Source organism: Equus przewalskii, chromosome 14 (assembly GCF_037783145.1).
Source record: "Equus przewalskii isolate Varuska chromosome 14, EquPr2, whole genome shotgun sequence".
Lineage (NCBI taxonomy): Eukaryota > Metazoa > Chordata > Mammalia > Perissodactyla > Equidae > Equus > Equus przewalskii.
In genome coordinates this window covers 4,376,529-4,400,422 of record NC_091844.1, presented here as the reverse complement: position 1 = coordinate 4,400,422, position 23,894 = coordinate 4,376,529, and the positions used below count along the sequence as shown (strand labels likewise).

Sequence of the window (23,894 nt, the reverse complement as noted above, 5' to 3'; positions counted from 1 at the left end):
ACAGATAATGTTCGCTGAAAATGTGCTATATGTGCTGGATGCTTCCGCTGGGTGCTCAACACATGAGAATAATAGCTAGCAATTATTGAGCACATACTGTGTGCCAGGCGCTAACGGTGAGGTCCTGGAAGTCTCCCCCAGAGCCTCAGGGCCACAGTGGGCCACCTGGGCAGGGAGTCGGGGAGGAGGATGGTATTCCTATCACTCTCAGTTCCCAGGAGGAAACATGCCAGGCCCAAAGCAGTCCAGTGACTCGCCCAAGTGAATACCCGTAACCGATGGGGCTGACATTACCCTCGGGCAGGCCGACCGAGCTATGCGCTCAGTTCCTCTACTCGGCTGCACGCGGTCTCGGAGCCTGAATCCGCGAGCCTCCCTGGCAACCTTGGAGGAGAGGACAGCGCATTCTCCACAGCCTTCCGGGAGCCGTGACTCGGGCCTAAACGAGAGATCAGGCAGCAACTCGCCTGATGGAAGGAAAGGAAAACTCGGGGAACAGCAGCCGCAAAGTGACAGGTGGAGGGTCGAGAGCGCGGGAGCCACCCCCGGGGAGCAGAGGGAACGAAGCAGTCGGTGGTGCTCCCTGGGAGGACCTGATGGCTGCGCAGCATGGCGCCTTAGACAACAGGCGCTGCCAAGACCGGAGCGGGCTTCCAGAGTGCTGCAGGGCAGGCTGCCCATCGCACGGATGGTTTCATCCCTCCACACCGAAGCCTGTCCATTAGGTTTCCGTATTTGTCAGGCGTCTCTAGCAAATTGTGCCTTCAGCCCCTGCTTTCTTAAGCCCATTGATTCAATTTTCCTCTAACAACAACAAAGGCCACATCTCCTCCTTCACGCTGAGACGGAAAAGAAAACCACGCCGGATGCCTCAGGCGCCTGGCTCTCAGTGGGCACGGCAGGCTATGAGGCCATGACGTGCTCTCCCTAACACACCGCCTAATAAAATGTGCTACGGTCCTGATGTCGTTTCCCTCTCCTGAGTTACATTTTTCGAAGTGGAGGAGAACTGAGGGGGGCTCTGGCCTTTGGCAGGTAAGGTTTGCTTGTCTCCGTTCTATAGGCAAACCTGCCAGAGCGCAGAGGTCCATATTGTGCTGGCGTTGCACAGCTGCAGCTAGCATCTTGGGAGCACAGACAGGCTCTGCTCACTGGGGAGCCGGGAACTCCAGTTGTTTCTCCCTGGGAGGATTACTTAGGAGGCTGAGGAAGGAAGAGAGACCGAGACAATGGAGCCGATGGCCCTGCTGGAACAGCTGGCTTGGTGACTCTTTGCCAGCAATGCTCTGGGAGTGGCTAGAGCCCCTAGGGCAGAGGCTCCCCTACTTTAGTTTGCCAAGGAATTTCCAAGGGCCTTTGTTCAAGTGCAGAGCGTGGGGGCCCTGCCTCTAGAAATTCTGATGCAATCCTTCTGGAGTGGGCCTAGGCGATTTTGACAGGGTCTGGGGCTACAGTGAAGCCAGCACGGAGAGCAAACCTCAGAGATGGACACCCAAGGAGTCCTCATCACGTCCTTTGAGCATCAGGAATAGGAACCAACAAATTTCCTTAACATTTCTTTAATTTGTAACAGCAACAGTGTTTCGATAGTAAGCAGTGAGGCTGGTTGGAGCAGCTTCCAGAGCAGTTGACATGGATTAGGAGCGAGAAGGAGCCAGGGAGACAGACCATGGTGGATGTCTCTGTGGGACAAAAGCTGGCAGGGAGTTTATAAGATCAAACTCTGCTTTGGCGATGCCCGGAGCCCTTGGGGGGCTCTCTGCAGGAGCACAGTGGGTCGTGGGTGCACGGTCCACAAAGAACAGGTGTGTAGGTCGTTCATGTCAATGTCACATGTGCATCCACAGCTGGTAGGCATTCAGGAACCGGGTCTGAACTTGGGCCCACAGCCCCAACACCAGACTCCACTTTCCTATGCTGACTCGCAGTTACTCAAAAACTTCAACTTTTAAGGGACTGAATAATCCCTTCCAGTCAACATCGACCAATTTCTTATTGCAAATAGGCTGTTGGGAGTGATCAATCACTTAAGGAAGTTTTCATACCCTGGGGCTTAGAGCAGGCTGGCTACGTAATTTATCTGGTCCAGTGCAAGATCAAAATGTAGGGTCCCTTGTTCAAAAAGCACAAAAAAAGAGCAATCAGAGGCATTAAAATGTAAAGAATTTTCCTTTCTTCTGTGGTCTCCCTCTCAACTTGTCATGGTATTATTTGCTATGTAATGCCATTCTAAGCAAAGAAAAATGGAAATTTTATGTTATTAGCACTGATTTTACCACTCATATTTACATTGTATGATGCTGCTGTTAAAATGCAAATATTAGAGAATTTAACTCATGTTTGAAATCTCCAAAATGACACAATTCGTGTTCCATAGCTCACACATGCATGAGGATTTCGTTCTTAACAGAACAATGGAAACACTGCACAAACCTAATTCAGCGGTTTTTATTTCGCTTCTTTATATGTGGATATTCTACCCACACCCTCTGTCTTTGGCTTCCTGATGAGTGAGGAAAGTCTGGAAGGAAAAAGAACTGTGGGTTGCCCTTTCCTTCTATGTCATTTTCAAGTAAGTGGGGCTAAGATGGGAAGTGGCGATAGAAGAAAGGATGGGACAGGGTGCGTTGGTTGGTTCTTAGAACGCTGTTGCCTTCTTTCTACTTCGGAAGCAAGTCCTGCTTCAAGCAAACAGAAAGCATGATTTTGGGGGCTGTCAGTGCCCCCCCTTGCTCAGTAGCAGCCATAACATCCCTATCTTGTACTCACTTTGAGTCTCGCTGAACTCCCATGGGTGGGGAAGTCTGTGCTCGCGGGCTGTTCTGAGCACAGGCCGGTGTGACTGCATACGATCACCTGCTCATGAGGCCAGTCGGCATAATTTGTGCAGTGAAGGAAAAATGGCAAAGTAGAGATTGACTACTTTCAGCAACTCAGACCAAAATTCGTTATGACCCTCAGCTGCGTAACACTAACACTTATATCAAAAGCAATGTTCATTAGATGTGAGGGAGATAATAACTTGTTAAATCAATAATTTACCCATTTGTCTCATGATACAAAATTTGCTCAGAGCGTTTTCTAAAAGGAGACAAAATTAACGACCAAAACGTAAATATATTCCGTTTTATTGTTCCCTTCTTGCATAATTTTACAGTATGATCAGTGCCTTAAAAAGTGAGATAAGGCGCTGGCCCGGTGGCATAGTGGTTAAGTTCACATGCTCTGCTTTGGTGGCCCAGGGTTTCCAGGTTCGGATCTCGGGTGTGGACCTACACACCACTCATCAAGTCATGCTGTGGCGGTGTCCTGCATACAAAATAGAGGAAGATTGGCACAGATGTTAGCTCAGCAACAGTCTTCCTCAAGCAAAAAGATGAAGATTGGCAGCAGATGTTAGCTCAGGGCCAATCTTCCTCACTAAAAAAAAGAAAGAAAGAAAAAAGTGAGATGATGCAGCTTATCATTTAAAAAGTGGGCTTATGGGGCTGGCCCCGTGGCCGAGTGGTTTGGTTCGCGCACTCCGCTGCAGGTGGCCCAGTGTTTCGTTGGTTCAAATCCTGGGTGCGGACATGGCACTGCTCATCAAGCCACGCTGAGGCAGCATCCCGCATGCCACGGCTAGAGGGACCCACAGCGGAGAATATACACCTATGTACCCGGGGGCTTTGGGGAGAAAAAGGAAAACATAAAATCTTTCAAAAAAAAAAAAGTACCATTTAAAAAAAAAATAAAGTGGGCTTATATCATTGCTTTTTCTCTCATCTGAATTTTTTTTATTTTATTGAGGTCATAATAGTTTATAGCATTGTGAATTTCAGTTGTACGTTATTATTTGTCAGTCACCATATAAATGTGCCCCTTTACCCCTTATGCCCAGCCCCCAACCCCTTTGCTCTCTGGTAACCGATAATCTTTTCTCTTTGTTCATGTGTTTGTTTATCTTCCACCTATGAGTGAAATCATGCGGTATCTGTCTTTCTCTTTCTGGCTTATTTCGCTTAACATAATACCCTCAAAGTCCATCCATGTTGTTGTGAATGGGACCATTTCATCTATTTTTATGGCTGGGTAGTATTCCATTGTATATATATACACCACATCTTCTTTATCCAATCATCAGTGGATGGGCACTTGGGTTGCTTCCATGTCTTGGCTGTAGTGAATAATGCTGCAATGAACATAGGGGTGCATAAAACTCTGAATTGTTGATTCAAGATCTTTGGATAAATACCCAGTAGTGGGATAGCTGCGTCGTAGGGTATTTTTATTTTTAAGTTTTTGAGAAATCTCTATACTGTTTTCCTCAATAGGTGCACCAGTTTGCATTCCCACCAGCAGTGTATGAAGGTTCCATTTTCTCCACAACCTCTCCAACATTTACTATTTTTTGTCTTGGTGATTATAGCCATTCTGACAGGTGTAAGGTGATGTCTCATTGTAGTTTTGATTTGCATTTCCCTGATGATTGATGATGTTAACATCTTTTCATGTGCCTATTCGCCACCTGTGTATCTTCTTTGGAAAAATATCTGTTCATATCCTCTGCCCATTTTTTGATCAAGTTGTTTGTTTTTGTTGTTGAGTTGTGTGAGCTCTTTATATATTATGGAGATTAACCCCTTGTCGGATATATGATTTGCAAATATTTTCTCCCAGGTGGTGAGCTTTCTTTTCGTTTTGTTCCTGGTTTCCTTTGCCTTGCAGAAGCTCTTTCGTCTGATGAAGTCCCATTTGTTTATTTTTTCTTTTGTTTCCCTTGCCCGAGTAGACATGGTATTCAAAAAGATGTTTCTAAGGCCAGTATCAAAGAGTGTACTGCCTATGTTTTCTTCTAGGAATTATATGGTTTTACCTCTTACCTTCAAGTTTTTAACCTATGTTGAGTTAATTTTTGTGTCTGGCAATAGATAATGGTCTAATTTCGTTCTTTTGCATGTGGCTGTCTAGTTTTCCCAACACCATTTATTGAAGAGAGTTTCCTTTCTCCATTGTATTTCTTGGCTCCCTTGTTGAATATTAGCTGTCTGTAGATGTGTGGTTTATATCTGGTCTTTCAGTTCTGTTCCGTTGATCAGTGTGTCTGTTTTTGTACCAGTACCATGCTGTTTTGATCACTATAGCTCTGTAGTATATTTTGAAGTCAGAGATTATGATGCTTCCAGCTTTGTTCTTTTTTCTCAGAATTGCTTTAGCTATTCAGGGTCTTTTGTTGCCCCATGTGAATTTTAGAATTCTTTGTTTTATTTCCGTTGAAGAATGTCATTGGGATTCTAACTGGGATGCACTGAATCTGTAGATTGCTTTAGGTAGTTGGACATTTTAACTATGTTTCTTCTTTTTTTTTTTTAAGCTTTTGTTTGATTCCTTTTTCTCCCCAAAGCCCCCTGGTACATAGTTGTATATTCTTAGTTGTGGTCCTTCTAGTTGTTGCATGTGGGATGCCACTTCAGCATGGTTTGGTGAGCAGTGCCATGTCTGTGCCCAGGATCCCAACCTGGGAAACCCTGGGCTGCTGCAGCAGAGTGTGCAAACTTAATCACTCAGCCATGGGGCCGGCCCTTATGTTTATTCTTCCAATCCATGTGCATGGAATATCTTTCCATTTCTTTATGTCATCATCGATTTCTTTCAATGTCTTATAGTTTCCATTGTACAGGTCATTCACCTCTTTGGTTAAATTTATTCCTAGATATTTTATTCTTTTTGTGGTGATTGTAAATGGGATTGTAGTCTTGCGTTCTCTTTCTGTACAACTCTGCTGTAGTTGTTGATTATTTCTAATAGTTTTCTGATGGATACTATAGGATTTGCTATATATGGACTGATGTCATCTGCAAATAAGGACAATGTCACTTCTTCCTTGCCAATTTGTATACCTTTTTTTTTCAAGCTTGGCACCTGACCTAACATCTGTTGCCAATCTTCTTTCTCTTCCTTCTTCTTCTCCCCAAAGCCCCCCAGTACATAGTTGTATATTCTAGTTGTAGGTCCTTCTGGTTGCACTATATGGGATGCCGCCTCAGCATGGCTTGAGCAGTGCCATATCCAGGCCCAGGATCCAAACCAGCGAAACCCAGGGCTGCCGAAGCGGAGCACGCAAACTTAACCACTCGGCCATGGGGCTGGCCCCTTGGATACTTTTATTTCTTTTTCTTGACTAATTGTTATGGCCAAACCCTCCAGTACTATGTTGAATTAGAGTGGCAAGAATGTCTTGTTCTCTTGTCTTGTTCCTGTTCTCAGAGGGATGGTTTTCAGTTTTTCCCCATTGAGTATGATGTTGTCTGTGGGTTTGTCATATATGGCCTTTATAATGCTGAGGTACTTTCCTTCTATACCCATTTTATTGAGAGTTTTTATCATAAATGGATGTTGGATCTTGTCAAATGCTTTCTCTGCATCTGTTAAGATGCTCATGTGGTTTTTATTCCTCATTTTGTCAATGTATGTATCACACTGATTGATTTGCGGATGTTGAACCATCCCTGTGTCCCTGGTGTAAATCCCGCTTGATCGTGGTATATGATCCTTTTGATGTATTGCTGTATTTGGTTTGCCAGTATTTTGTTGAGGATTTTTGCGTCTATGTTTATGAGCAATATTGGCCTGTAATTTTCCTTCTTCGTGTTGTCCTTGCCTGGCTTTGGCATCAGGGTGATGTTGGCCTTGTAGAATGAGTTAGAAAGTGTTCCATCTTCTTTAATTTTTTGGACTAGTTTGAGAAGGATAGGTATTAAATCTTCTTTGAATATTTGGTAGAATTCTCCTGAGAAGCTGATCTGATCCTGGGTTTTTATTTTTGGGGAGGTTTTCCATTACCATTTTAATCTCTTTACTTGTGATTGGCCTATTCAGATTCTCTATTTCTTATTGATTCAGTTTTGGAAGGTTGTATGAGTCTCAGAATTTATCCACTTCTTCTGGGTTATCCAATTTGTTGGCATGTAGTTTTTCATAGTATTGTCTTATAACGCTTTGTATTTCTGTGGTATCTATTGAAATTTCTCCTCTTTCACTTCTAATTTTATTTGTTTAAGACTTCTCTCTTTTTTCCTTAGTGAGTCTGGCTAAGGATTTGTCAATATTATCTTCTCAAAGAATCAGCTCTTAGTTTCATTGATCCTTTCTCCTGGTTTTTTTTTGTTTGTTTGTTTCAATTTCATCTATTTCTGCTCTAATTGTTTTTCTTTCTGCTTTTTCTCCCCAAAGCCCCCCAGTACATATTTGAATATTTTAGTTGTGGGTCCTTCTAGTTGTGGCACGTGGGATGCCGCCTCAACGTGGCCTGATGAGTGGTGCCATGTCCACACCCAGGATCCAAACCAGAGAAACCCTGGGCCGCCAAAGCAGAGCGTGCTAACTTAACCACTCGGCCACAAGGCCGACCCCTCTAATTTTTATTATTTCCCTCCTTCTGCTGACTTTGGGCTTTGTTTGTTCTTCTTTTTCTAGTTCTGTTAGGTGTAGTTTAAGATTGCTTATTTGAGATTTTTCTTGTTTGTTAAGGTGGAGCTGTATTGCTTGAAATTCCAACTTAGGACTGCTTTTGCTGCATCCCATGAGTTGGTGTGGTGTATTTTCATTTTCATTTGTTTCCAGACACTTTTTGATTTCTTCTTTAATTTCTTCATTGATCCATTGGTTGTTCAGTAAGATGCTATTTGATCTCCACACATTTGTCACTTTCCCAGCTTTTTTCTTGTGGTTGATTTCTAGTTTCATAGCATTATGGTCAGAAAAGACGCTTGATGTGATTTCAATTTTCTTAAATTTACTGCCTTGTTTCCCAGCATATGGTGTATCTTTGGGAATGTTCCATGTACACTTGAGAAGAATGTGTATTGTGCTGCTTTTGGATGGAGTGTTCTATGTATATCTATTAAGTCCATCTCATCTAGTCTTTTGTTTAATTCCACTGTTTCCTTGTTGAGTTTCTGTCTGGATGATCCCTCCATTGATGTAAGTGGGGTGTTGAGATGCTACACTATTATTATGTTGCTATTAATATCTTCTTTTGAGTCTGTTAATAGTTGCTTTATATACTTTGGTGCTGTTGTGTTAGGTGCATATATATTTATAAGTGTCATGTCCTCTTGGTGGAGTCCTTTTATCATTATATACTGTCCCTCTCTGTCTCTCACTACCTTTTTTATCTTGAAGTCTGCCTTGTCTGATATAAGTGTGGCAACACCTGCTTTCTTTTGTTTGCCATTTGCTTGGAGTATCAGCTTGCATCCCTTCCCTCTGAGCCTGTGTTTGTCTTTAGAGCTGAGATGTGTTTCCTGGAGGCAGCCTACTGTTGGATCTTGATTTTTAATCCACCCAACCACTCTGTGTCTTTTGATTGGAGAATTCAATTCATTTACATTTAGAGTCATTATTGATATATGAGAGCTGAATACTGCCGTTTTATCACAGGTTTTTCCGGTTGTTCTGTATTTCCCTTGTTTCTTGTCTCATGTATTTCAGACTGCCAGGTCAGTTTGGTGTTTCTCTGTGATGGTTTTCTCAGTTTTCTCTTTAATTATCATTTGTGTCTCTGTTCTGATTTTTTTATTTAGTGGCTACTGTAAAGTTTGTATAAAAGATCTTGTAGATAAGATAGTCTGTTTTCTGATGGTCTCTTATTTCCTTAGTCACAGCAGGTTCCACCCCTTTCCTGTTCCTACATTATTGTCATCACGACTTATTCTGTTTTGTATTGTGAGTTTCTGATTAAAATGAACTGATTATAGTTATTTTTGATGCTTTCCTTCCCTTTATCTTTAATGTTATAATTAAGTGTTTGCTAACTTGTTCTAATAGAGTTTCAATTTTCTGATTTTGTCTGTCTATTTCCTTGCTCAAGGCTTTGTAAACCCTTTCTTTTTTTTTTTTCCTCAGGTATGAGGGCCTTCTTCATCATTTCTTGTGGGGGCGAGTCTTGTAGCAATGAACTCCCTCAGCTTCTGTTTATCTGGGAGAGTTTTTATTTCTCCATTGTATCTTAAGGGTAGTTTCACTGGTTGGAGTATTCTTGGCTGAAAGTTTTTGTCTTCCACAATTTTGAATATATATTCCACTCTCTCATAGCCTGTTAGGTTTCTGCTGAGGAATCTGCTGAAAGCCTGATAGGGGTTCCTTTGTAGGTTATTTTCTTCTTCCTTGCTGCCCTTAATATTTTTTCTTTGTCATTGACTTTTGCCAGATTTACTTATATATGCCTTGGAGAAGGTCTTTTTACATTGATGTAATTAGGAGTTCTGTTAGCTTCTTTCACATGTAATTCCCCCAGCTCCTTCCCCAGGTTTGGGAAATTCTCAGCTATTATTTCTTTGAACAAGCTCTCTGCTCCTTTGTCCCTCTCTCTTCTCCCTCTTGAATACTTATAATCCTTATGCTGCATTTCCTAATTGAGTCGGATATTTATTGGAGAATTTCTTCATGACTTTTTAGTCTTAGTTCTCTCCTGTCCTCCATCTGTGGCATTTCTATATTTTTGCCCTCTAAATTACTGATTCTGTCCTCCATAATTTCAGCTCTATTTTTTAAGGACTCCAGATTTTCCTTTATCTCATTCATTGTGTTTTTCATCTCCAACATTTCTGATAGTTTTTTTTTATAGTTTCAATCTCTTGTGAAGAATTCCTTCTGTTCATTAATTTTATTCCTAAAGTCATTAAATTGCCTTTATGAGTTTTCTTGTAACTCATTGAGTTTCTTTACGGTAGCTTTTTTTTTTTTTTTTTTTTTGCTGAGGAAGATTTGCCCTGAGCTAACATCTATGTCAGCCTTCCTCTGTTTTGTATGTGGGTCACTACCAGAGCATGGCTGATGAGTGATGTAGGTCCACACACATGATTGGAACCCATGAACTCAGGCCACCAAAGTAGAGCACAGTGAACTTGACCTCTACCCCACATGGCTGGGCCAAATAATAGCTATTTTGAGTTCTCTGTCATTTAGATTGTAAATTTCTGTGACTTCAGGATTGGTTTCTGGGTACTTGTCATTTTCCTTCTGGTCTGCAGTGTTAATACAGCTCTTAATGCCCTTTGATGCGGTGCACTTGTGCCATCGCATAGTGGTAGTATCTGGTCTCAGGTTCCACTTGCTGTTTCTAGGGTGGGGGCGCAGGAGCTGTGTTTTCTGAGCCCTCTGTGACACCTGGCAGATGTGCCTGTCTGTTGGAAGCTTTGTGCACAGGGCCCATTTTCATTTGCCTGCTGGCCACTGCCGCTTTACACACATATGCTCAGGTGCTCTGGTGAGGATCCCCTGTTCTGGCCAACTGGCTGAGGTGGTGTGCCAGGTGGGGGGTGGGAGGGGGTCCTTTCTTTCGTGTGTGCAATCCCGTGCACCCCCCGCTCTGCACTCACTGTCTGCCAGCCTGCGCTGCTGAGCTTGGTGTGGACACCTCTGTGATTGCCCAGCTACCTTGGTGTAGAGCATTGCCACAGTCTAGGAGGCAACTCTGTGGGCACAAGTGTTCCTGCAGAGAACTGCCTTTCCCCCTTCCCCTCTCAGTGTTGCATACCAGCCTCTGGTGAGGTCCCACGCCCTAGATCACTGCCACTCAGGGAGGGTGAGGAGATCTCCTTGCCTCCTTCTACTGCCTCTTGGGGGGGTTCCAAGACCCCCACCTTCACACGTATGGCTGTGTAGATCTCTCAGATGTCTATTGTGTTGTGTGAATGTCCTCTGTTGGTTTATGAGTGTCTTTTTCATTGTGTCTTAGTGGGGAGAGTCTAAGGGAAGAGCTCACTCCACCATGATGCTGATGTCACTCTCTGGTCTGAATTTTTAAGACTTACTTGGACAGAGGTTTCTATTGAATTGTTGAAAATAATGTAGTCTTCTTCTAAAGAAAAACATAAACACCCTTGATCAGCACAATACAAATGACTAAAAAGTGAGTTGTAGATTTTTAGAGAGTCATCTTGGTTCTAGGAAAAATAACTTTTTATAAGGCAAAATCATTTCTGTTAAGAAAGGAAAAAACACTTATCTAATGACATTTAGTGGGAAATGGGAAAGTTCTCATTTCCCCCTGCCAAATACTATTGACAGAATATTAACAAAAGGAGGAAAGCATGTCTGTGAAGATTATGTGAGGATTTTCACCAGCTATTGTCTGAGAATTGCTCTAGTCAACTGCAGAAACTGCTTTCAAAAGAGGGAAAAATATTTTCAGAGATGAAGCAAACCACACCAAAATTTGGAATACCCTGTTCCCTAGTTAGGTAAACCAAGGGCTTTTTCTTTTTAACCAGGACAAGTAATGTACTTCATAGACCACTCAGAAAAATTTGTAAGGAGTTGAGTTTTCCACGTGACTAAAAGGCAATGTTCTTTTAGTTTCTTGCCAAAAGTTGTCCTTTTGTAAAACACAGCTAATAAGTGGTGACCACCATTCTCTATCTGTAACTTACCCTCCTTGCTCCATGTTTCTCACAGGGCACCTTGTGTACCTATGCCTCACAGCTGAAATACACCGGGAGGCGGGCTTTAGTGCTCTAGTAGCTCAGAAGTCTTGCCAAAAACTCGAATGAAACAAGAGGGCAGGAAAGGCTTTCCTTGTCATCGCTGAAGCTCTGTATTGTCATCTGATAAGTTTGCTCAGGTAAGATGCGACTGTCTACCTGAAGTCTACCTGACTTCAAGCAGGTACAGCTGCTGCTGCTGGTAGGTCCTTCCCGCAGCCTTGATTAGAGTCAAGCAGAGGGGCTGTTCTCATCAGAGGGAGGGGGCCCATTTTGGCTTGTTTCCAGTGAGTATCTTCACTCAAAATGAGTTTTGTCCTGTAAAATTAGAGTTTATTTTGCAGGGCAATAAGGACTTCAAAAGAGATAGCCGGTATATAATTTTTAGAACAATTGCACCTATATTTTAGAGGGATATTGACCGAAACACGTATTTATGTCTTAATCTCACTAACATTTAGTGAGTTTTTTTAATGTACAAGGCACTGAGGGGAATAGGAGATGAAACCAGGCAAGGGTCCCCCTATTCTGGGATCTTACAGTACCATGCATGAGATGATACCTGTAGATAAATAAAAATGATAAAAGAAAGTGGTAAGAATTATAAAGCAGGTAATACAGAGCATTGTTGGTGTTCAGAAAAGGGAGAGAGTGCTTCTGGTGAGGGCGACTGAGAGGGGCTTCGAGGAGAAGGCAGCATTTTAACTGCGTCTAAAAGATGGGAGCATCTGTAAGGTTTTTTCTGACACCAAATGCATGGTGTCTTCCAAACACCAACCAAGTCTCCAATTCTCCAACACCAACTGGGTGTCCTACACTTCAGTTCAATTCTGACTGTAGCTACCCCGAGTTAGCCCAGATCCTGCAGGTTAAGGCCTCATTCCCACAGACTGCCTCCACTTCAGACGCCAGTTGCAAGTCCCAGTACTTCTAACCAACTGGCTATAAGTTGGGGAGTTCCCATAATCCCCTCTTCAAGTTCAGTAATTTGCTAGAATGACTCACAGAACTCAGGAAAGCACTTTACTTACTATTACTGGTTTGTTATAAAGGATACGACTCAAGAGCAGCCAAATGAAAGACGTGCACGGGGCAATGTATGAGGGAGGAGAGCGTGTAGCTTCCATGCCCACTCTGGGTGTGCCATCTTCCCAGCACCTCCAAGTGTTCAATAACCCAGAAGATCCTGAACCTGTTTTTAGGGAGGTTCCATTATGTAGGCGTGATTGGTTGCATCACTGGCCATTGTGATTGAAAATCCCCAGCCCCTCTCCCCTCCCTGAGATCAGGGGTGGAGCTGAAGGTTCCAAATCTCTAATCACATGGTTGATTCCTCTGGCAACCAGCTCCCATCCTCCAGGAGTCACTTCATTAGCATAAACTCAGGTATGGTGGGAAGGGGCTTGCTGTAAATAGCGAAAGACTCTCCTTTCACCCCTAATCACTCAGGAAACGCCAAGGATTTTAAGAGCTCTGTGCCAGGAACTGGGGATGAAGACCAAGCACATATTTGCCATTTACCACAGAGTGATTTAGACACATCCGCGTGGAAACAGTAAAAGCAAAGTGGAACCATCAGAATTCCAGGACCTGTGTTGGAAATGGCAAGTTCAGCTTGTGGAGATGTAGTCAGAAAAGGAGTTTTAGCAAAAGAGGTTGAGATTTAATTTAAATTGTAACGAATTTAAATACTTGGCTAAGGAGGGAGCCATGGAAGCTTTTGAGCCAGGAAGTGACTTGATCTTTTGATTCATCAGGAAAAGTATTCTGCAAGAGGCTGTAAGGTAGATGAAACTGGAGAAAGAATGGAGGAAGGAGGCCAGCTCGATGTTATCAGAAATGTCTGTGTAAGAGACAGCAAAGCTCTAAGCTAGAATAGAGGTGAAGAAATGGAGAAGGCTAGGCAGTTGTGTGTGGTTTGGGGGACAAGAGGAGTGGCACTTTAGAATTGAATCTGATGATGAAGATTTTTGCCAAAGCAGGTTAAAGAAGAGTCCAGCCCAGCAGGGTCATGGTCCAAGGGGAAGAGGCTTCTTGATAGGAATTTCCAATCACAGGCATTTCCTTCTCTAAACTCTCCACTGCTCTGTCTTTTCTAGCTATGTGGCATTTTAGGGAATTACTAGCAATCACTTTTTTTGTATTTTCATTAATTTGTGGAAAGGATAGTATGTTGTCCTTCCCAAACTTAGTTGATTAAAATTCGCTTTTCATGCATTATCTCTTAGTCCAGTGTCCTTGGGAAGCACCTACCTACAATTTGCTGTGACCTAGGAGCCCCGAGGCTGGATGACCCAAGAGACATACTTGCACCTGGATCTACACACCCAGAACTTATAAAACCAGCTACCTCCTGAGTTCAGGGCTGAGGGGCTGAGACGGACCATCCTTTGTAGAAGTGCTGTGTCTGTGCCTCTGGGCATGGTGCCATGTGTAGTTCAGTCCCCAGACATTGGCTGAGCACACTCGTTGCGTATGGGGCTGAAGGAGGGGGAAGGACACAGAAGGGAATAAGCCTTGGTCTTAGAGTCCAGAGGCTGAATTAGCAGCCTCGAGGTGCTTTTACCACCCTTCTGATCTTGGGCAAGTTGTCTGATCTCTTTGAGTCTCTTTGGAAAATGCAGGTAACAATCCACTTTATCATCTAATAGAGACTGACCACTTTCTGTATGCCAGGCGCTGTTCTAGATACTGGATACAACGGTTGCTGGGCCCAGGAATTTTACACACACTGTAACTAACAGTGAAGCTCCCACTTCGGACTCCAGGTCCTAGTTATTGTTATGAGTACAATTTGCTTGCAAGATGATGGTAGCAGCCAAGGGCTGAAAACTGACACTTTCGGGCTGAATTAAGGCCTGTGATGAGTGCATAGCTTGGCTCTGGCACCACGGGAATTTCCAAAGGCAGAACTTGGCCATTGTATCTCATCCCATTTCCCCAGGGAATTCAAAACTGACGAATCAAGGCTCTTTTCCAGAAATGTGCTACAGGAATGACAACATTTCCCCGACAAGTCTTTTATATGCAAGTGGCTCCACATGAAGGCTGAAGCTCATGGGAGGACTGAAGTGTTGAGTCAAAAATGTCTTTTTCAAAGACCAGCACTCAGGCATTGGCGGGAGGCAGGGTTCCCGGGAGATCCTTCCTGCACCAGGCAGCGGGGAGTGCTGTGTGGAGGGAGGATGCTGTGCACCACACCCTGCGTGCTGGACTCCACGGTTCCCCCTCAGAGAATCTGCCCTCTGGGCTTACAAAGTTCACACACTGGCAGTTTACGTATTTTATATCATTTAATCTACACAACAGTGCTTCAACCCCTCTCTGATCTATGATGGGGAAACTAAGGCTCAGAGAGACAATATGACTTGCCCAGAATTATATGAAGTTTGAATGACACATTAATAAGCTTGATCTATTAAATAATATTTATTTTTACTGACTATACTACCTAGATCAGGAACTGGGAAATGGGAATGAGACAGAATACTCAAAATAGGATAATTCAAGGGCATTCCTTTACACAGAGACTACTGATGAATCTGTGAGTAAGTGGTAGGACTCCGTTGGTAGCAGCCAAGCTGTTAGCCACCTGGGAGAGGAGCCCAGGAGGAGGGAGCTGCGCAGAGCAGCTGCCCGGAGATGAGGAACACAGCAGTGTCCCGGTGGCCCGCGGGGAGGGAGCACTGAGACGGGTCCCCTGCCTTCATCCTCTGGCTCCCTTCCTCACTCCTTCCCAGTCCCATCAGATCATCTCCAGCAGAAAAGCAGAGGCTAGGGAGCCCGGAACCCTTGATGTGGTTGCTGTAGGTCAGCCTCGGGGCAGACAGCAGGGTGGAGAAGGGTGGCGAGTAGATCTGAAGGGTGAGAAGTAAAGATTAGCTTGCATTTAGAACCTAAAAATCTGCCCAGTGGTTCATTAACATGGGATTATAAAGGGGAACAAGGCAGCTGAGAAGTTAACAGCGTTCCTCCCAAGGACGTGCTGAAGCTGTGACGCGTCAGTGACTACTGCACAGAAAAACCTTGTTCTCTGAAACTAGGCTGTTGGAAACATCCCTCTGAAGAGCTGGCAGCAAGAGGTGGCATCCTGCTCTTGGGTCTAGGCCACTGACACAGAGAAGCTGCCTGACTCCCACCCCAGGGGCACGGCTTCAGATGGGGGCATTCCAGACGCCTCCCTCCCTTCCGCCCCTCCCCACACGCAGCCCCCAGTGGGAGGGCGCTGCCACCATCATGACCCGGACCTGGCCCTCGTCTTTCCTTATAAATTGGTGGGATCCTAACCAAATTCTCAAAGAGGGTGTCCCTTTCCAGAAGCCACTCTAATGGGGCCACTGGGACCCTCGCATTCAGACCCCCTCCAGTCTGAAAGAAGCAGCACCGCATCAGACACGTTTATTCTGTCATACAGGTTTAAGCCCAGCTGATGACAAACACCGAGCTCAGCCTTCAGTTGGGTATAATGGGATGAGAACGTCCCTCTCTGCCTGTTGCTCCTGCCCCCAAGGGAGGTTGCTGGGTGGCCCAAACCTCAGGAATGAGGCGTGGAGCCAGTGCTTCTTCAGGTGGCCGGTGTGTTGGGTAGGAAGCCAGCGCAGCTCTGTATCTTGCGTGTTTGGATGGAGAGTTCCCAACGTGCTTAACAAAGTTCTGTTCAGTCTCCCGGTCTGCGGGCTTCTGTGGGGATAAGAGAGGGTACATTTGACCTGTATTTAGGTATTTATTTTTCAAAATTGTAGTAAGCTACACATAACATAAAAGATGGTAATCTTAATGACTTTCAAGTGTCCAGTTCAATAGTGTAAACACACTCGCCTTGTTGTGCAGCCATCAGCACCATCCCTCTCCAGGACTTTTTCCTCCTCCCCAGCTGAAACTCTGTCACCATTAAACCTACCTCCTCATCCCTGTCCCCCAGCCCCCGGCAGCCACCATTCTGCCTTCCGTCTGTATGAGTTTGACGACTCTAGGCACCTCACGTGAGCGGATCATACAGTATTTGCCTTGTGTCTGACTTATTTCACTTAACATAACATCTTCAAGTTTCACCCATGTTGTAGCACGTGTCAGAATTTCCTTCCTTTTTAAGGCTGAATAATATTCGTTGTGTGTGTACACATTTGGCTCATCCATTCATCCATCATGGACACTGAGTTGCTTCCACCTCTTGGCTGTTGTGAACAGTGCTGTTGTGAGCGTGGGTGTCTGAGTATCTCCCTGGCAGTTGACAGTTTGACGCCTGCCAATCAAAGCACATCTCCTGGGATCTGTTGATTGGAATGGATCTAAATGGGGAGCTCATGAATCTGCAAACTGAGAAGCACTTTCCCCATATCTCGGGCCCGCCCGCAGAAGCGTGAGTGGGGGAGGCCTGCAGGCCTCAGGGAAACCAGGTCTGAGAGGACAGGTTTGTGGGAAAGGTTTCAACTGTGTGGGTCTCAAGACAGCTGAGCAAGAAAGCGCTTCTACCCATAGAAGACACAAAGAGCTGGCTGTTCTAGAGGCCCCAGCTGCCCTAGAGGCCCGACTGCCGGTGAGCTGCCTGGGCGAGCAGCGCTGTCCCTGAGACCGGCAGGTAAGAGCACTTTTGGTTTGTCCGAACGTCCTTTGCAGATGCTGGGGAGAACTGAGCCCTGCTCTGCTCTCAGGTCTGTTTCCTCTCCATGAGTGTCACAGAAGGTCCTGGGCTGCCGTGAGAATCCGGTGATGGCATTCCTGAGGGGCTTGAACCCTCCTTCATAAGCCCTCAGCAGCAGCCCATACGACGCCCGTGGGTTAGTGACAGTTCCCACTAGGCCCCAGGTGTTTGTGCTTTCGCAGAAGGCATGCAATCTCCCTGCAAAGAGCCCACCTTCTCCCTTAGCAACTGTTTGTAGCTCTCAATCCCTCGCTCCCACCCCTGGGGCACTGCCAGTCTGCCCGCTCCTGCCTCCACGAGACGAGGGGAGCAGGACCGGACTGGGGGGCTCTGAGCACAACCTCTCTGTGCGGGCAGGCCTGGCTGCCAGCCCAGCCCTGGCTTGGGCCCTGCTGGGCCTGAACATCTTGGTGAAGGGTGGTGAGCATTTGACCTTTGTCTGCTGGGCAGAAACTCCACATCTCTGTCGCCAAGTCCCTCCTGTCTGGTGGACCTGCCGCCTGGCACTGCCCCCACTGAAGCCTAGTCAGTGACAGGGTTGTCTTGGGGGAAGAGGGCTACCCTGTCACTCACAGACACTGCGGAGGCCAAGCTTCCTGCAGGAATTTGAGTTGGGGACAGAAATGTTGAGTACCTGCTGTGGCGGTGGTCTGGAGCCCACGGGCCCAGCAGCTGGGCTAATCACACCAACCCGTGCCTCTGTTGGACATTCTCCAGGGCCTCCCAGCAGCCCAGGGAAGGACTTCTCTGTCGGGGGACACCCCGTGTAACAGTGGACAGCACACTGTCATTGGGAGCTGGAGCCACAGAGGGTACCCTGTGCCGTGCCCAGCTCCAGGCTCCCAGACAAGCTCAGCAATGTCTCAGCCCCTGAGATGCAGAAAGAGACCAGAGAAGGGAAACCGACTGGAAGCCCAGTGCATCCCTCCCACGAGCAGGACACCGGCTACAGAGAAGGCGCAACAAAGGATGGAGCCTCCTGGAGGCCCGTGGCCGAAGGAGCACTCTAAAATGCCTTCACGAGTGGCACAGCAGCCAGACCTCGGAAACTATGTGCATGCTAAGTCCAACGTGAAGACTGCTTGAATCAAGGCACCCAGGAGGATGCATATGAGGAGCCCGTAGGCCGGGATTCCTCCAGCCATAGGTTCTCCACCTCAGCACCATTGACAGTTTGGACTAGATAACTCTTTCTTGTGGCAGAGCCTGTCCATTGGCAGATGTTTATTTAGCAGCATCCCTGGCCTCTCCACCCACTAGATGCCAGCAGCACCCACCCCGAGTCATGACAGTCGAAAATGTCTCCAGGGGAGCAAAGTCCACATTCATTGAGAGTTTGTTGTTCCAGTAAGTTTTGTGTGTAGTGACCTATCTAATTCTCATATTATGCAGTATGTGTTATTATTTCCCCCACTGCAATTGGGGAAACTGAGGCTATAAGAGATTAAGTAACTTGCCGAAGGCCATACAGCTAATGAGTGGCAGAATTGGGGTGAAAATCAACAATTCAAACTCGAGAACCACTCCCCTAACAGCTAGGCCTTGTGCCTCATCTAGTCTAATGATCTCATTTAATTTCCTCCATAAGCCATTTTACAGATGTGGAAACTGAGGTCAATTAACTTGCCCAAAGTCACACAGCAAGTGAGAGGCAGAGCCCGAGCTGAAACCCCAGCGTGTTGGCTGCTGAAGTCCCCACTCTGAAAAATAGACATCAAAGAAAGCAAAGCAAATGAAGGAAGGAGCTGAACCTTCTCTGCCGTCCAACAGGACCTGGGCTTCAGCAGGCTGGAGGCGGCGTCTGCAAAGAGCAGCAGGGGTGGTGGGTTCTGGCGTGCCCTGCGACAGCGCCAGGTGACCGTGGGAGTGTGCTCCCTGCTACGCAGGTGACCCTTTGAGCCTTGCTGCCCTTCCAGTCCCCAAACACCAGGCTCCCGAGGAGTCTCAGCTCACGGTCTGCAGCCCGGGCCTTCCCTTCTGCTGAGGGCGGTCACAATGGCACGGAGCAGGCCTGGCTTGGAATCTCGTTGTGCCATGACCAGTTGGGTGACCTTTGGCAAATGACCTCCTACATAAGCCTCAGAGTCTACTCCACGAACTGGCAGCTTGGAGGGCAGAAAGCACAGGGCAACCCTCAAGCGGCAGCTACCCGCGACCCTGTGCTGGCCAGCTGATGTGGTCCCTCCGTATTCTGTACCTCCTCCCGTGTACCTTGAGCTGTAACAATTTCAACAGTCATCTCAGACTACAACTGACTGAGTGGCGGGATTGCAGATTTTTTTTGAGAACATGGCAATAAGCTCTAAATGGTTCAGGCAGAAACCAGTATTAGAAAACGTATCCACCTACTATGAGAGACACTAGACACCCCCCCATCGCCTTCATTGCCTGTCCCTACATGGAAGCTCTTGGGAGCGTTGAGATGGAAATCTGCAGTGTAGGACGCATCTTTTTTTCCCTGTCAGATAGCTCTGCCTTTTTCTGAGCAGTTTCAGGTGAAATGAAGGCAATCGTGAGAAAATGATCCCATGAGAGGGACTGGGATGGGGCAGCTCCCACCGCCGCATGCGACTCGCAGCTGTCGCCCCACAGTTCAGAAGCCCAGGCGCTGGCTGCCCGCCGCTTATCTTAGCTCTAGATGGCTCCCCATGGGGCAGGGCTGGGGCTGCGTTCTGGGGCTGGTACCTCAGAAGCATATAGGGTAACAGAAAGCGCAGAGAGGTCAGGGGAAGTCCTGGCTGCGCCGCTCACCAGCTCGGTGACTTTAGGCTCGGGGTGGACTTTTTCGAGTGTTGGCTTGCTTGTCTGCAGATGGAGGAGAACTCCTGCCGCGCGGGCTTGTTGTGAACATGGAGCAGGATGACTGGGAAGTCCCTAGGACAGCGCCTGGTGTACAGCGGCCGCTCAGGGCCTTGTGCTCTGCTGCTGCCGTCCCCTCCTTGGTCCACCAGCCCTTCGTTCTGTGCAGATGCTGTCTTCCCATCACCTGTGTCCGCTCCTTTAGTCTGGCTGCTGACAGGGAGCACTCCCTCTGATGACAGACACAGCACCTGAGTGTGCCGCGAGATGATGTAAATGGACCTGGAATTCATTGAAGCAGTTTCTAGTGCATCTGGGCTGCGAATTGACTTGACTCGTCTGTTTGACTCAAACCCTGCTAGCCCCTCGCCCCCATCCCCAGTCAAGCCTGTGCGCCAGCCGACGCTGAGACTAGACTATGAAGGACAGCCTCTCTCCCCACCCCACCGCCCCAGTCAGCACCTCTTCTCGATCATCAACTAGCCTACTCCAGGGCAGCCAACCCTGTCAGCGGTGAGCGAACACGTCCTTCACACGGCGGTGACTGAGCCTCTCTCTTGCCTGGGCAGGTTTAGACTTACCGGGTGCTCAGGCCGTGGGAACAAGATAACAAGTGCTGTTGCTCATCTGAGCAGCAATCCTTGCATGAACATTCTTGTTACCTCAGACCTCAGGAAAGGGCGTCCCCGCTCTGCACCGCCCGCTCTGTGCCAAGGCTGAGCTTAGCCATATATGTCAGGGCGCTCCTGTTTCAAAGGAACTGACAGCCCCGTGTCTGGATCTCTGCCTGGAAAATTAATTTGCTGAAGCCTTCTCATTGTCTTTAGTGGTTCCTAAGACTACGGGTTGTGTTGTAGTAAAACATATAGAATACGGTGCGTGGGCAATGCAATCACCCGGCACCTGGGCGTCACCCCCAGAGATGCTGATCTAGTTGGTCTGGGTTGGCTTCAGCACCGGGAGCTTACACATTCCTTGGAGTTTCTAATGAGAAGGCCAAACTGAGCACCAGTGGATTCGATGGAGCTGAGTTGAAATCCCCAGTCATTGACGAGTTGTGGAGTCTTGGTGAAGCTGCCAAACTTCTCTGAACCTGTTTGCTCATCTGTAGAAGGATGGCTATAATACTGATCCCAGAGCCTCGTGTTGAGGATGGCATAAGACAGGGTATAAGAAGTGACTGCCATGCCTAGCAGAGCAAGTGTGCCTGCAAAGTTAGGGCCTCCCTGCAAGCACCTGGACGAGTGGTGACAGGTCTTCAGGGAGATGTGTGCCCTCAGGAGAGCCCTCAGCTTAGTTGATAAGAGCCACATCGTGTGGCTGCCCCCAGCCTCCCGCCATCCTCCCACCTCCAGGTTGGGCCGTGCATCCTGTACCACCTGCACCACCTACCGTGGGCTGGTAAAAGATGAAATGTTTTGAAAAATTGAGTTTCTTGTTTCCAAACACCTCAGGTACCTAGATCACTGGTTCTTCATTTCTTTGGAGTCACGGACCTTCAATCATCTGATGATCTTCCCAAGAAAATGTGCTTTGGCACATCGAAAGCAGTTTGAAGACAGCTCAAGGATGTGTATGGAGCCACCGAGCCCATCACTAACCCCAGGTGGAAATCGCAAGATCTGAATGGATCCAACGCAATTCCTGGGTTGAGAAAAAGGAATCACAAAACTGAGAGTTATTCTTGGTCAGATGCGAAGTGGAGACAGAGTTGGGAAGAAAATTCAGGTTCTTTATCCTGTTTCACTGGTGCTGAGGACCCATTTTACCCTGCCCTTCACCAAGGAAGGAGACGGAAAAAAGCTGAGTCCATTGTTCTTAACTTGGTTAATCATGAGGAAGAGGTACAAGAAAAATGCCTATTGGCAGGGCCCCCACCTTCCCTTCAGGGCCCCTCTCGAATGTTCCTAGAAGGTGCTGGACCTCACCACCGTAGCATTCAACTCCTCACGTTTATCTGATTGCTTGTCTGCCTTCAACCCCAGAAAGCCCCCTGAGGGCCAGGGACACATCTGCCCTGCTCACCACAGAGCCCCCAGCACCTGGCCCAGGTTAGACAATCAGGAAATATTTATGGAGGAAATCAATGAATAAACGAATAACTAGATGAGCAAACAAACAAGGGCAGTTAAAGTACAGAGGCATGACACAGCATCCACACAGGACTCTCTGCATTTGTAGTGGAAGAATTTAAATATTTAGTTATAAGCTGGCCTCATTTGCATCTTCTCTCTTTCCTGTTGCCCCCCCCCCCCCCCCACCCCGCCCAGCCCCCCGCCCCGTGTCTTTTGTTTCTCAGCAGGAAGTGGGAGCCAGTGAGTTCAATACCTGCGCATAAGAACCTGCCAGCTCTGATCCCAAGCACTCAAGCAACAGTATACAGGGGCATCTGGAATATGTTTAAAGCACAGTGTCCCCTCCCAGGGAGCGTTAAATGCTGTCATCGGGCCGCACTAGGTACAGGAGAGCATGCCTTTATGCTGTCTTGATGAGGTGCTCTCATGAATCTAGATTCTGCAACCTTAGAATAAACACCACCCTGTGGAAAATGTCCCCAGACCACTGAGAAGCAGCGGGCACGCCAAGCCCCGTGAATGCGGAAGCAGATCTGTGGTAGGAGTCACACAGGGCAGGGTGGCAAGGGGAGATTGAGGCAGAGTCAGGAAGACGCCAGGGTTTGAGAAGTGTTTTTTCCAGCTTGGAAATGAGAAAGGTGGCAAGGGAATCTAAGAAACCAAAAGCGAAGGCAAAACAACCATTTGCAGGAAGTCTTTGAGCCCTAACGCCTCACTGCCACCTCAGACTCTCACGGAATGGATTTCCGCCCCTTGGAGAAACTGTCGCTGTGACTGACCTACTTTTTCACAGGAAAGATATGTTCACTGAAGTATTCGTCTCCCTTAACTGAGTGTTCTCTTTAGATCCTTCTTTCTGTAACTCTGACAGAGCCGCGCCGTGTAAGAGGACACATTGCCTAAGCAGAGTGACCTGTGCCAGGCTGTCCTATAGAACTTCCTGTGATGACGGACGTGTCCTGTACCCGTGCTGTCCAGGACGACAGCCACCGGCCACATATGTCTGTCGAACACTTGAAATGTGGCTGCTGACATGACTGAGGAATGAATTTGAAATTTTATTTAACTTTAATTAATTTAAGCTTAGCCACGTGTAGCGAGGGGCCATAGACCAGACCAATGCATCCTGAATCAAAAGGTCCCTAGTCATATCGTGAAAGTGAAAAAAAAAGCAAATTGCAGTGTTCACTGTTTAGTATAACTCCCTTTTTGAAAATACACTCACCCAAACGAAACAATACGTTTACGTTGACGCATTTACATGCTTTCAGATGCACACGAAGATGAAGATGACTGAGCCACCCAGCAGACCGATCGAGTGACGGCCTCCGCGGGGGAGGGAAGAGGAGGCCGAGGAGGCCTTTGGCTTTTTCAGCTTTGTCTGAACTTTTAAAATTTATTCATGTATGACTTGTGTAATGCAACATAAAAAAGGAGAAAAATTTTGAAAATATTTTCTTGCGTGTTATATCTGGAATTGTTGTCTCTTTTGGTCTAGTTATCATGGTAAATTCATGAGTCTAGTATCCAGGACCAAAAGAAGCCTGAAAACAGGGTGATGAGCTGTGAGGTGCTCTTTCTAAAGAGCCGGGAGGTCCTTCCCAGCAGGTTGGGGACAGGTCAGAATGCACAAATGCACACATCTGTCCATGTGCACCGCGGAACACGGGTACTCTGTTCTCAACCTCAATGGTGTCTCCCAATCCTTTTAAAAATAACCAGATGCCGGGGCTGGCCCCATGGCCGAGTGGTTAAGTTCTCGCGCTCCGCTGCAGACGGCCCAGTGTTTCGTTGGTTCGAATCCTGGGCGCGGACATGGCACTGCTCATCAAACCACACTGAGGCAGCGTCCCACATGCCACAACTAGAAGGACCCACAAGGAAGAATGTATACAACTATGTACCGGGGGGCTT

General features: G+C 46.8%; 1 long non-coding RNA gene across 1 annotated transcript; it reads right to left on the bottom strand.

Annotated features, from left to right (window-relative positions):
- Nucleotides 1-15,832: 15,832 nt before the first annotated feature.
- Nucleotides 15,833-20,478, bottom strand: LOC103566115 (uncharacterized). The gene is made up of 2 exons (XR_548422.2): nt 19,858-20,478; nt 15,833-16,145 (listed from the first exon to the last, which is right to left on the bottom strand). It is a non-coding gene; the product is annotated as an uncharacterized lncRNA (long non-coding RNA).
- Nucleotides 20,479-23,894: the final 3,416 nt, after the last annotated feature.